The sequence below is a fragment of the Corvus brachyrhynchos genome, unplaced genomic scaffold (assembly GCF_000691975.1).
Source record: "Corvus brachyrhynchos isolate BGI_N302 unplaced genomic scaffold, ASM69197v1 scaffold90, whole genome shotgun sequence".
Lineage (NCBI taxonomy): Eukaryota > Metazoa > Chordata > Aves > Passeriformes > Corvidae > Corvus > Corvus brachyrhynchos.
In genome coordinates, this window is record NW_008236932.1 from 4,133,694 (window position 1) to 4,147,115 (window position 13,422).

Sequence of the window (13,422 nt, forward strand, 5' to 3'; positions counted from 1 at the left end):
GAGATTACTTACTCATCCCTGACAATTTTTTAAGTAGATTGTTGCTGCTCAGTTTTTGTTACATTGTAAGAGGTTTCTTCTTAACATGCTGTTCTAAGTTATAGAAGCATCTTTATTGCTTCAGAAATAAGGGTTCATAGACAAAGGTGGGGTGCTTCCTTCTGTTGACCAACTTAGGCAGTTTTATATTGTTTGTGGTTAAGTTACCAGTGAGATGGGGTGAAGTGATGAATCTGTTAAATACCACTTGCAGTTGCACACTGAGAACAGGGCTGACATCTGGAAGTTCTCCACTGCTGCTATTTCAGTCTGCATGTTTTTTACAGAAGCTGGAGGTCACCAAGGGGTTAGTAATTTGGGAGAGTTAACTAAGATAGATATCACCCTGGGAAGAAAACAGCCCTTAACAGGAGAGAAGTAATTTCTATTTTTGCTTCTCCAACTTATCCTGAAAATCTAGTGCTTTTTGGGGTCTTTTCTGAATCCCCAGCTTGTGGGGTCAAACAATTTGAGGAGAGTATTTGCTGAAATTTAAAAAAATAAAAAGAAAACAAACAAACATACAAAAAAAAAAAAAAAAAAAAAGAAGAAGAAAAACAGCAGTTCCTGGGATTCCTGGCTAAGGATGAAAACTGGAAAATACTTGCTCTAGCTGCATGGACAAGCCCTGCAGAGCTGTGGTGCTCCTTTTTCTGAGCTCTTTTCTGTGGCATTTATGAGACCACCAACAATATTCTTAACCACTTTTGAATACAGTGAGGAAATTATGCTAAGACAAATGGAGAAGCTACTGAAAGATTATACACTGTTTATTTTCTTCACTGATTTTATACAACAGGATTTAGAGTTCACAGAGCTGGAAATACTGAGATTATTTTATTGTTGTATCTTCACAATCTGCCAAACATTTGCCAAATATGAACATATCTAGGACCTACCATTACCTGCCTGTCTCCATTTTCTTCGCACATTACAAGTCCTACAGAAGAAACACTAGGGCTTCAAGCTGTAAACAATGTTCAGAGTATTTAAAAGTTCTAATTGAAAGTGAAAAGAAAAGGGAAGTAATTCTTTTCTTTCATCTAGCACCAAGGAGTGTCCTCCTCTAATCCATAGCCTAAAAGGAATTAAAATTCAGCATGATGTCAAAGGACAGCTTTCACTGCTTAATAGCTGCAAATATTATAAGCAGGGCCAACAAGTCCCTTAGAAAAAAGTCCACATGTGCTTTCTGGGTCAGAACCTTACCCCAAGCCCAGCCAGTGAGCTGAGAGTGCCTACATGAGAAGTCAGGGCAGACTTTTGTCACAAAGCACTAGAAATAAAGGAAAGTATTAACATTAGTTCGAAAAACCCTTTCTGATGCAATAATATTTTTAAAGCTAGGTCCCTGACTGCCACAGGGTTTGCAAGATGTAAATAATCAATCCCAGAAAGAGAAGTTCACAGGCTTTGATTGCATACCCAGATTACTCTGAAGAAGTGCACTACCTGTCACCATCAGCACCTGAGAAGCAATTGTGTTTCTTTTATAAAGAAAATAAGGGGCACAAAATCAAGATGTTCTCATAGAGGGCTCTGCTGTGTGTGGAACTTCCAAAAGGAAATCTCTTTAAAGCAGCGAAGTGGGGTTGACACTGCAGTTACACTGCCTGGCATTCCTAAAAAATATTACCCACTATGAAAGCACTTGACTCACTGCCCAAGTTACAGCCCTAATTTTTATCTTACATGTTTAGTCATTTTCAATTATGTACAATTAGATTAAGAAATTTTGGCCAGAAGAGTTTATAGAAAAGCTAGTAAGCCTTTTCAATAGTAAGCAGTCAGGTTAGTAAATTGCAGTGATACAGGTTGCTGAAAGCCATGTTGTTCAAGTAAGTAAGGAAAAAAATGTCCATTAGGGAATTAAAAAAAACCTACTTTTAGAGATCAGACCTGTAAAATATATGTTGGAGAAAAATTTAACCCTTCTACTAGTCTTTGAATCCCCACAAATGCTTTCTGTCATAACAGAAAAGAACTAGCCATGTACTTGAATTTAATAACATGGGTAGCCAAATTTATTTCCACAGATTTGCTTGTACCATCTCATTTCATTGGAGACTTCTTCACAAAGCCCCAGGTAATGGGAAACAACAGAAGATTCCCCCAGATGAGCCATCCTGTAAAGAAAACGCCTCTTTTGGAGAACAGGATTGTTAAACAGTACCAGGCAGGAGAGAGAGATAATGATGAAATAGGTTCAAGCTGAAAGAGAGGGAATTTAGGTTAGATATTCTAACCTAAATTATATATTAAAAATATGTATTTAAATATATATTAAAATTCTTTACCATGAGGATGGTGAGGCACTGGAACAGCTTGCCCAGAGAGAAGTTGTGGATGTCCAGTCCTGGCTAGTGTTCCAAGCAAGGTTGGATGGGGCTTTGAGAAACCAGATCTAGTTGGGGGTCTCCCCTGCCATGGGCAGGGGTGTTGGAACGAAATAATATTTAAGGTTCTTTCCCACCCAGACTGGTCTATGGAATGCAATTCAGTGCTCTAAATGAACTGGTCTGTCTCAACCTGCAGTGGTGTAGGTCTTGCTTTCTGTGTAACTAACCGCCTTTTCTTCCAAGACCTCTCTTTTGCACAAATATCATCTTGATTCTCCACTGCTAATGGGCATGGAAGCCCACCACATATGGTGCCTACAAAGATTGGGCAGCAGAGATGGTAATGAGCAGAGAAAGGAAGGAGGCAGAAGCTTACCACATGATGCTCTGTTTGAAAGGGGCTGAGAACATGGTCAGCATTGGAGCAGAGTAAATAATTCTGTTTTAATTCAGTGGTGAAAACTAATGAATAAAAGCAGATTAAAAGGGGATTCTACCAGGTTGATCCCAAATTGAAGCTTTCTGAATTGACCAGTTGCTTAAAGAAACACACTTTGAAGAAAAAAAAGAAAGGCCTTAATATCTCATATGCAATAATATTATTGCTATGACATTACCAGGACATTCCCTTCAATTTTTCTATCCAAAATCATTATTAGTGGAATTCTATGTGATTTCATTCTTTCAGAGCTCATTTTTTCCCAGCAGCTTTGCTGTTCAAAGTCAAAGGGAAAATTCCCTTGTCTCCAGCCAGCACAGCACTTCTACGTGAAGCCTGTGGGGCTGACATTAATTTCAAGTCAAGTGTGTCTAATAACAAAGCTAGCTATGGGCAAGAGACCCACAGCTGTATATTGTCAGCACTGGATGATGCTCTTTAATCTGCGAGTGTGGCCAGCTCTCTGATTTTCCCTTCCCTTCTGTCTGCTGCCTCTCTCCCTTCAGCTGCATGCATATTTGCACAGCACTCATTTGAGCACAGATGCACCACATGGGTGCCTCTGAAGCAGAGGGCACTCTGACCCAGTTTGATGCTGCCACCAGAAAGAAAGACTCTGGTCTAACATGCATTGTCATGCATGTGAAGACCAGCACACCTGCTTGACAGATGCTGAAGTTTGTGAAGAAAATTTTCTCCAGAAGTTTGTTTGCAAGAACAAAGATGGGGAGTGATGGCTTATCCTGGACTCATCATCCCCTGTACACAAGTCTTCCAGTGCCATGTGCATCTTGAAAACCTTAGACAATACTGATATTTGTAGGACTTACATCCAGAGGTCTTGACTGACCCCAAAACAAATCTTCCCTTTCTCATTTCCACTACATAAAGTAAGCAAAACTCAAATCAGATAGTAAAGGTCGAGGCAAGAATATAGCAAGCTTGTGCCAGAAAGATCTTGGTGAAAAAATACCTTGTAGATCCCCTAGCCCTCCAGACAGGTCTCAGAGCTGGGAAGCAATAAGCAAATAAAACACAGCCTTGAAGCCAGAAGCTCTGCAGATCAGGTCACTGCTCAAAGCTATGGTCTCTGCACTCCTTACTCAAGTCACCTGAGCTCTCTACCTCAACCTATCTGCTGTCTAATTTTTCAGGTGGAGGCACTATTCATCTTAAGATAGCAGTTAATTAGTGATTACAGGGACCATCTTCATCAGGCTGTACAGCAGTTTTTGGTGGCTTCTGCCTGTTTCAGTACAAATAATTAACACTGATTATAACAGAGTCACCAACACAGAATTGCTAGCTCCATTCACTTAATTTTGTCCTTAAAAATAAATCCTCTCTTGAATAAAATCTGTGTGTTTTGGTAGAGGTAAACTGGCACTCTCTGTCTATATAATTACATGGTGCTTTTTAAGTGTCAATATTACTGCAAGATAATTCAGGGCCCTTGTGTATGAAGTGGATAGATTAGAAAATTGCTCTTGGCACAGTCAGGGAACAGGATTCCCTCTCTATTGAAGGAAAGTGGCATCAGTACTCCCAAGCAGGTGGTCAGATGAGTGATTTTTTTGTAGTTCAACATATATTCCCACTCTGACTCTTGAAGTGGGAGTCAGGCAAAGACAGACAAGTCCCTAGCTGGGCAAGCTGTGGCAGATCTCCCATCTTGTCTGAGTTAAAGGCAAGTTAGTCAAGGAGAAAACAGACTTCTGGTGCAAGGGAGTCCTGTGAGAAGAGAAAAAGAGGAATACTTGGAGGTTTTCCCAGTCTGAGGAGATAGGGAAGCACCAGGCAGCCCAATAAATTGCAGGTGGACGAAGCACCAGTTCTTCACAGCACTTGGGCTGAACATGGGGTTTGGGCCCCAGCCTGCTTGGCTGGTCCAGCAGGGAGTCCTCCTACCAGTTACAACTCAGTGTCTTTATTTCCTGGAAGCAACCAACACATCATCTAGCCTTACAATAAACAAAAACTCAACAGGCAAAAGTAAGCTTGGGGAACACATAGAAAAGCTTATTTTTGATAGTTTTTTGGTGTTTGCTGCAGCCCACTGCAAGCCTTCTAAGTCAAAACTACCACAGTCCAAATACAAGTCTGCTGTCCCTATAATTCAGAGCAAAGGCCACAAAGATCAGGAGCTACGCAAACTTCAGGGCTAGGCAAAATACAGGTTTTGCACAAGGGTGACAGACAGCCATATGATTTAGAAATGGACATAGGTCCAGGCTTTCCCAGAAAATGGGTGAGCCAGCTACTGTGGTTTTGTGTGGATCCATTAGTGTCATTTGTGCAGAGATGTGCTGTACAGAGCATTATGTCCACATCAGATCAACCAGACCTGTAGACAAAGCTGAAATGCCTCCATAACATTAACTTCAAAGACAATCCAACCTCAACCATGACAAGTTCTCAGACCTGAAAGATCAGCTTCATCCAGAATAAAAATGAGCACATTCAGGCCTCCAGACATTAACTTTCCTCTCATTTGCTGTTTAGATTTAAAAATAAGCTCTTTGTGGAAAATGGTTGCTGTAGCAGCCCTTGTCAGTTCTGTCTCGAATGCTTTAGTCAGTCTCAAAGATTACATTGGCTTTGTGCTGGTCTTAGAGCTGGGCTGAGCTTGACCACAGACCTTATAGTCATGAACAGCTTTATACCTGCAGAAATGAATGGAGAGTGTGTGTGTGTGTGTGTGTGTGTGTGTGTGTTTTTATGTATGTGCTGAGAACATCCCCTGACACAACAAATACAGGCTTGAGCTCATGAAAAAATATTTGGTATTAATTCTAAACAGTGTATCCTTTTGTTAATATTTGCCTTTGGGTTTTTTAGTTTTATCAAATCTCAAGTTCACTAAGACGGGACTCACTTTTTTTTTGTTGGCAATATAACACAAGTATCCTAGAATGTGGCAAGAACAGGGCAAAGGTGAAAAATTTCTGATGTCTCATGTCAAAAAACTGGCCTCAGACCCTACATCTTACAAAATCTGGTAAACCTTCAGCTGTGCAATACTGCCTGCTCTGAAAGCAACAGCTGGAGTCCTGGCTCCACTGCAATCAAAGGGAGTCTTGTTTCTGATTTCCTGGGACCAGAATACACAATGAATCTATGTGTGTAAATCTTTGCAGGCCTGGATCCTAAAAAATTTACATGAAAAGATGTACTACTTTCCATAAGGCATAAATATAAATTACAATATATTAATATTACAAATACCAGCTTCCCATGGAGTTAAGTTTAAAAGAAAAGTCTATTCTGTTGCCAGAAAGTCCTGAATATCTTGTAAAGTTTCCCACTGTAAAAAAATATTTATAATTGTGTTATCACTGTCACTGTAGTCAATCTCATACATTTCCCCTAGTAAAGAGATGTGAGAGTTCAGTCTGGATATCAAATATTTATGAAAGACATTAGAAAAAAGAACTTCCAGCTGAGCCATGAGGGATAGCCTACTGAAGGTATGCAGAAAAGATTACTTGGCATTTGTTTAGATCTTAAAACGCCACCTACATAGACTTTAGCCCATGTGATTCACCTTCAAGGTTTTGCATATACCACTGTCATGCCTACCTTTGATCTTAGCAAGCTCAAACTCCAAAGCTTTTGAAAATACAAATCATCCAAAGAAAACTTACAACGACATTTGAATTAGTTCTTATTACCAGCAAAGCTATGTGGTTCAGTACAAGTAGTTCTTCTTTTACAGTTCCTCTTTTCAATTTCTATCTGAATCAAAACTGTCATTTGTACACTACTGTGAATTAATGTGTGGTAAGATAGACGGCAATGTAGTCTGAACTGCAAGGTGCATGGATCTTAAGTTAAACACGATTAACATCTAGCAAAATGGGTGAGGAATGAGGGGGTGATGTATTACACAGAGTGGAGCTGCTGGTAGAAGTGAACTCAAGGGGTTATAGGGTAAATAAAATACCAGAACTGTTCCCAGAAACTGTTTAGTCAAAAACTATTACCATCATGAAAAAGACCACATTTTTGAAATAATATGTATCTCCATCAGACTATAATTTTTTGTTTTCAGATAAAGTGATGAATCCGATGTGGTTATACACATGAACCTTGGCTTGGCAGCTGACATAGTCTAAAGTTAGGCCTCCCTCAAGAATCATAATTAGTTTATTGGCAACATGGTTATGCTAACAGCAAAGTGATAGAATCTTGCACAATAGCATGTGTGCCTTGTGCAACTGACCTGGTACACTAGATTTTACTAAAGTATCAAACTTCCTAAGTATTTGTGGAATATCTTTATTATTTCCAGGCAGTAGGTGAAGAATTGAATGGAAGTGGTCTTCAAAACTTGAAGTGCAAAAAATGCTGTAAGGTATATTTTAGCATTCAATGTGGGTTTTAAAAAAACAGCATCCTATTAAGGCAGATAAGTGCTATCATTATTATGTGAAAAATGAGGAACAAAGATAGGAGACAATGAAGTGAAGTGACTGCCTACAATTTGGTAGCTCAGTCAATCCCTCAGAAAAAAGTTTTCTGATGCCAATGTGTCTTCTCACAGTTATCATGCAGGCACATTTAATCTGCATGGATGACAAGTCATAAACAGAAGAGCTACCGGGCAGGTAACTGTTTCTCAGCAGCAAGGAGCCCTGTTGAAAACCTTTACACCCACAGAGTGATTCAGTGCCCAGGGTGGGAACAATTACAGCCCCCAGACCTCCTGTATGTACAATTATTGCTGAAGTATCCCATCAGCAAGCATTCTGTGTACAACACGCTAGCAACCATCACGAGGAAAGCTTCTGCTGCCCCGTAAGTGTGCGTCACTGGCATCAAGAGATGTTAGGTACAGAGGCAGTTCTCATTATGTAACAGATCAGGCTGTTTTCAGGGTGTGCTAAAGCCAAGGAAAGATTACCTGCCCTTGCTCTATGTTGACGCACTGGTACAGGATAGGAGGGAAATGCCACAGCATCACATAGGAGAAGCATGACTGGACTGTTCCCATCACGGCAGCATCTGTTACTGCTTCCTTGCATAACCAGTGTTCTGACAATGTTTTTGGAGGGCAGAAAAACATCTACATCTCCCCAAGAACATAAATGTTTTGTCTTCCTTTCTCTTTTTCTTTGCTTTTCCAATTTTCTGCAAGATTCTGGTCACTCAGCCTCAACTAACTCAGTACAGTTTTCCAGTAAGGATTTCCCAAGTCACTGATTTTTAACAGGAGCACCCTGAACAAAAGCAGGTGGGCAATCAATATGCCTTAAACAACAGTTGACAGAGATGTAATTACACAGCAGCAAATGCAAAATAGTATCACATTTTACTAGGATAAGATCTATCTTTTAATTTTATAGCCAAAATAAAATAAAAAATTTTAAACCAGAAGCTATTGGAACTGATTCCTTGAAAAGGAGAAGACAAAGGGAGAGCATTTGGTAACCCTTTAGTTACTTAATGTTGTTTCTCAGATTGCCCATAGCTAGACAGAAGCCAAAAGGCACCTAAATAAAAGGAAAATGTAGAAATGGTGAACTGCTAGATTCCAGTGCTCCTTCTCCAAATATTCACTTAGACAATGAATATACTTCCTGTTATAACTCTAAGAAGACTTAGGTACCCCGCAGCAACTCTTGCAGAAACTCAAAAAGAGACCAATCTCAGAGGGAGGGAACAAGGATTCATAGTTCCATTCAACTTAGGTTGCTCTGGACAAGCCTCTGCTTGTGTCTCCATCTGTTTGTTTCCATTATGTATATACAAAGCCTTAGGCCAGGCACTCTTTCAGCTACATTTGCATTATGCAGAAAACACCTCTGCTTATTAAATCTACTGTGTTTTAAAGTGTAAGCTTTTGGATAACACCAAAATATTCATATGATCATCCCTGCTTTCAAAAAAAATCCAAAATCCAAACATCTATCTGAAGTCAACTATTCACTTCCTTCTGCAAAACTCAGGGAAGCAAATTCAGCCCTGATACAAATATATATCACTGACTTCAATGGCCATTCATCTTAGCTGTGTTAAATCTGAATTAGGCCTTAGGTCTCAAACTGTCTTGTCTGCTCTTGCCATCTGTCTTCCTTTGCTAACCTAATTCCTTATTAAATAGTGTGTCCTTAGCAAGCGTGAACCCTTTCTGCTGATCCTTTCTCTGCAAAAAACATTGCTAGAGGCTAAAATTCCTGAAAGTTATGACTACTTTGACTGCCTTTGCCTCTAGATACTATGAGAGCTTATTTTAAGGTAGTCTGAAATTCAGACTGTGAATGTTTCGATTCCTGAGCATTCAGTCTTTCTGCAGTCATATCTTAGACATTTAAAATTACTAAGCTGTTTAACAAGCCATAATTTATAACAGTACTTGGGCTCACTGCTTGTTCTCCTTAGAGATTTCTGAACTGGTAGTGCTAAACATGGTAGCTCACACACCATGTAGATGATGAGGGTGTTATGCAGAAGGAAAAACAAACAAAACAAACAGAAGCAGCAACAAAAAAAACCTAGACAGACAAATGTCTCCATGTTAACAAACAAATTGATAACAGTCAGAAAACATATTAAAGGGACAAGGCTGAGACATGTCCAGTGACATTCCTAATCTATTGATTGTGATGCTGGAGGAAGTACAGGGGATACAGACTGGTGCAGGAGTTCTCCCTATGCAAAGCCTCTTCCTGCTGCTGTCAAAAACAAATTTTCCAGTCTAGTAGGGCATTTCTTGTGTTCTTAGAAACTGTCTTCTACTGAGGTAGAAAATTCACTGCTGTTCTCAGAAAACAAATGTGGAAAATCCAAGCAACCTACCTGCACTGTTAAAATAAATTAAGCATGACAGTTATTTTTATCTGTTACTTGGTACCCATTATGAAGAGACTATTTGAACAGCCTGAATAAGGGAAGAAGCAGTCACAAACTTACTTTAAACTCAGGCTGAACTGTTCACAAATTGAGAACTGTTGAGGATCAAGTAAATTGGTTATCATTTAAAGATAAAGGAAAATAAAAAAAGAGAAAAAAAAACATCCAGCAAACCAAACCCAAAACCACCAAATGCCACCTCTCTTCTTTATTCATTATGTCACACAATTTCATGTTCCAGGTAAGACTTGATATTAAAGTACAGTGGTTCTTTCGAAAAGAGGCTTTCTAATACATTTCTAATTTATAAAAATCTCACAAGAAATGTAGCTCGTTAGATTTCAACAGGAATGGTTTAAATAAGCAGCCTGACATTTGGGGGCTTACCCTGAAACCTTCTGAAATTTCCTGCTCTTTGTTTGTTTTCAGAGCTTGATTCTCTGTCTATAGGGCAGGCTGCCTCTTTAAAATGCTATTTTAAAGTCTTATAAAAGTAAGTAATAACTCTAGCACTGAAGCAGTAAGTATTTGAGTTACAGGTAATATGAAAGGTAATTGAAGCCCTGATGTAATTTTATGCTTTCTTCATGCTCTATTCCACTGCTATTATGGGCTTATTGTCAAGATGGGAGCTGCACAAAATGATTATTGCTTCCCTGGTACAGGCTCTACACAGTTTGTTTTATTCTCAAGATGGTAGCTAGTTCTCTTAGGAAGACACTTTACTCAATCAGCACTATTCAGTGTTCATGCTAAGGAGGAATACAGGGAACAAAAGAAATAGGACAGGTAGAGAGAGATGCAAGTGCACTACAAAATCTACATTTTAAGAGGAGGTGAGTTTTGCTTATTACAGCTTTAGAATGCCCCCAGCCAGGCTCAGGGCTCAAACTCTGCAAAAACTCCATAGTCATACATACTGTTCATGCATCAGCTTCCACTTTGGTGCAGCCTGCACAGATGGACTGCCTCATTAGGCAGGAAAGCCTCTCACATCATGGGACTGCCACACATGTGACTTCTGCCCCAGCAGGCAAGGAGAGTGGTGTAAACTAAAGTGATGTGGCTCCAAAAAGCTGAAACCAAGCATAGCTACCAAAAGCGAAGCATCAGTCTTTACTGTGATTTGACGTACTGTGGAATGCAAGTGCTTAAAGACTTTCATTGCCCTAGAAATATTTTTAATTTTGAATTTAGACAATGCATGTCACAAGGAAGATAAACAGCTGAGAGAGAACAAGTAGAACTGAGCTGATAATTTCCACAAGCCTGCAGGAGACAACTAGCATTTTTCTACTGACTGTGGATTGTGCCATAGCAGTTTGTTCTACCCTTGAAGAGCCATGTTTGGCATACCACAGACACAAGAGTCGGAGTTTTTGAACTGCATCGGCAGGGCACATGTTAAGGAGCACATGTGACTTTGAAGAAGTGAGAGAGGACAAAGCCCTTTGAGAATACATGGCTGGCCTGTGCTCATTTAGGAAGTGCTGAGAGGAAGCACCCCCTTAATCTCCCAGCATGTTTGCTTATCTGGAGGTTTAGAGGTTTTAGTAATGTGGAGGTTTTCTGTTTCTGGATGCTGTCTCTACATGAGTTCTCAAAGCAGGGGACAGTCGGGAAAGTTATATCCAGTTAGCCCATCTCTATGCAGCAGGACTCAAAAGTAATAGAAGGGTTGGAATGTATGGATCCCACAGTTGGCAGTGGCATGGTTGACAGCCTCTGGATAAGAATCAAGGGGCAAAGAAATAATGTGGATGTCAATGTGGGAATCTTCTATAGACCTCCTAGACAGGACAATAATGCCAACAAATTCTTTGAGAAACTAAGGGACAATTCCAAGTCAGCTGCTTTTGTCCTTGCATGGGGACTTCAACTTGCCAGGAATTAACTGGGAGCTTCACACAGCTGGTACAACCCAGGCTAAAGGATGCCTAAAAAACCTGGATGATAACTGTATGGAACAGGTCCTAAGGGAACCAACGCAGAAAGATGCTCTCATGGATCTGCTGCTTGTCAACAGAGAGGATCTCCTGAGCAAAGTGGAGATGAGCGGCCGTCTTGGCCACAGTGATCACAGAATGATTGAGTTGTTGTCAGGAGGAAAAGTGCCAGCAAAGCCTCAGGTCTGGACATGAGGAGAACAAACTTCAGGCTGCTCAGGGCACTAGTGAGTAAATGGGAAAATACTGTTGCAAATGTTGGGGTCTATCAGTGCTGGTCACTTTTCAAACATCATCACCTAAGGGCATAGGAGTGGGCAATTCCCAAATCTTGGAAGTCAAGCAGACAAGGCAGAAGGCCAGCTTGCCTGAACAGGGATCTTCTCTTGGAAATAAGGCAAAAAAAGAATGTCTGCGCAGAGCGGAAGCAAGGTCAGGTGATATGGGAAGAACAGAGAGATGCTGTTTGCCACTGTAGGGAGAAAATTCATGTGGCCAACTGGAGTTGAAGCTGGCCAGAAATGTGGGGGACAATAAAAAGACTTTTATCAAATATATTAATGACAAAAGGCAGTGTAGAAATAACATTGGCACATTACAGGATGAGAATGGTCACCTCACCAAGAGGATGTAGACAAGGCAGAGGTACTTAATGCATTTTTTGCCTCCGACTTCAACACAGGTGATGGACTAAGGGGGTCTCAGTACCTGCAGGACCATGACTGTGAAAATGTTCACTTCCCAGTCAAACCTGAAATTGTGCAGGATCTGCTGCTCCTGCTACATCCCTACAAATCTGTGAGGCCTGATGGCATTTATCCAAGAATCCTCAGTGCTGGCTGATGTAATTTCAAAACCTCTCTTGTTGATTTTTGAGCAATCTTGGGAATCCAGAGAGATCCCAGCTAACTGGAAGCTGGTGGATGTTGTCCCAGTTCTCAAGAAGGGCAAGGAGGACCCTGGAAACTACAGGTCCGTCAGTCTCACTTCAGTGCCTGGTAAGGTTGTGGAGAAGATTATTCTGGGAAGTATTAAAAAACACCTAAAGAACAATGCAGTCACTGATCACAGCCAGCAAGGCTTCATGAGGGGAAGTTCCTGCTTGAGAAACCTGATTTTCTTTCCTGACACCCACCTAGCTGATCAAGGGAAGCCAGCTGATGTAATCTTTCCAGATTTCAGTAAAGCTTTTGATACTGTGTCTTACAGGATCCTTCTGGACAAACTGTCCAGCACGTGGCTGGATAAAATGTCCTGCAAGGGGCAAGCAATGGTTCAGGGGTCAGGCACAAAGGGTTACAGTGAATGGGGTGACACCAGACTGGTGACCTGTCACTAGGGGGGTTCCACAGGGCTCCATCCTCAGCCCTGAGCTCTTCAAGATCTTCATAAATGGCTTGGACACAGGACTGGAAGGGATTCTAAGCAAGTTCACAGAAGAGACAAAACTGGGAGGAGATGCTGACTCCCTCAAAGGGCAGGAGGCCTGCAGAGAGACCTTGACAAATGAGAGGACTGGGCAGGCACCAACCATGTGAAGTTCAACAAGGGAAAGTCTCAGATTCTGCACCTGGGATGGAGCAACTCTGAATGTACAGACAGACTGAGGAAATTCAGGCTGGAAAGCAGAAATGAGTTCAGGAAAGGGATCTGGAGCTCCTGGTTAAAGCTGAATATGAGTGAGCAGTGCCCTGGCAGCCAGGAGAGCCACCCGTGTCCTGGGGTGCATCAGGCACAGCATCACCAGCCGGGCAAGGGAGGGGATTGTCCCGCTCTGCTCTGCGCTGGGGCGGGCGCCACTCCACTG

At 41.1% G+C, this 13,422-nt stretch overlaps 1 protein-coding gene across 5 annotated transcripts in view; it reads left to right on the forward strand.

The window, feature by feature from the left end:
- The window catches only part of LOC103611613 (A-kinase anchor protein 2), a 158,727-nt gene that overhangs the window by 29,228 nt on the left and 116,077 nt on the right, over positions 1 to 13,422 (forward strand). The window lies entirely within an intron of this gene.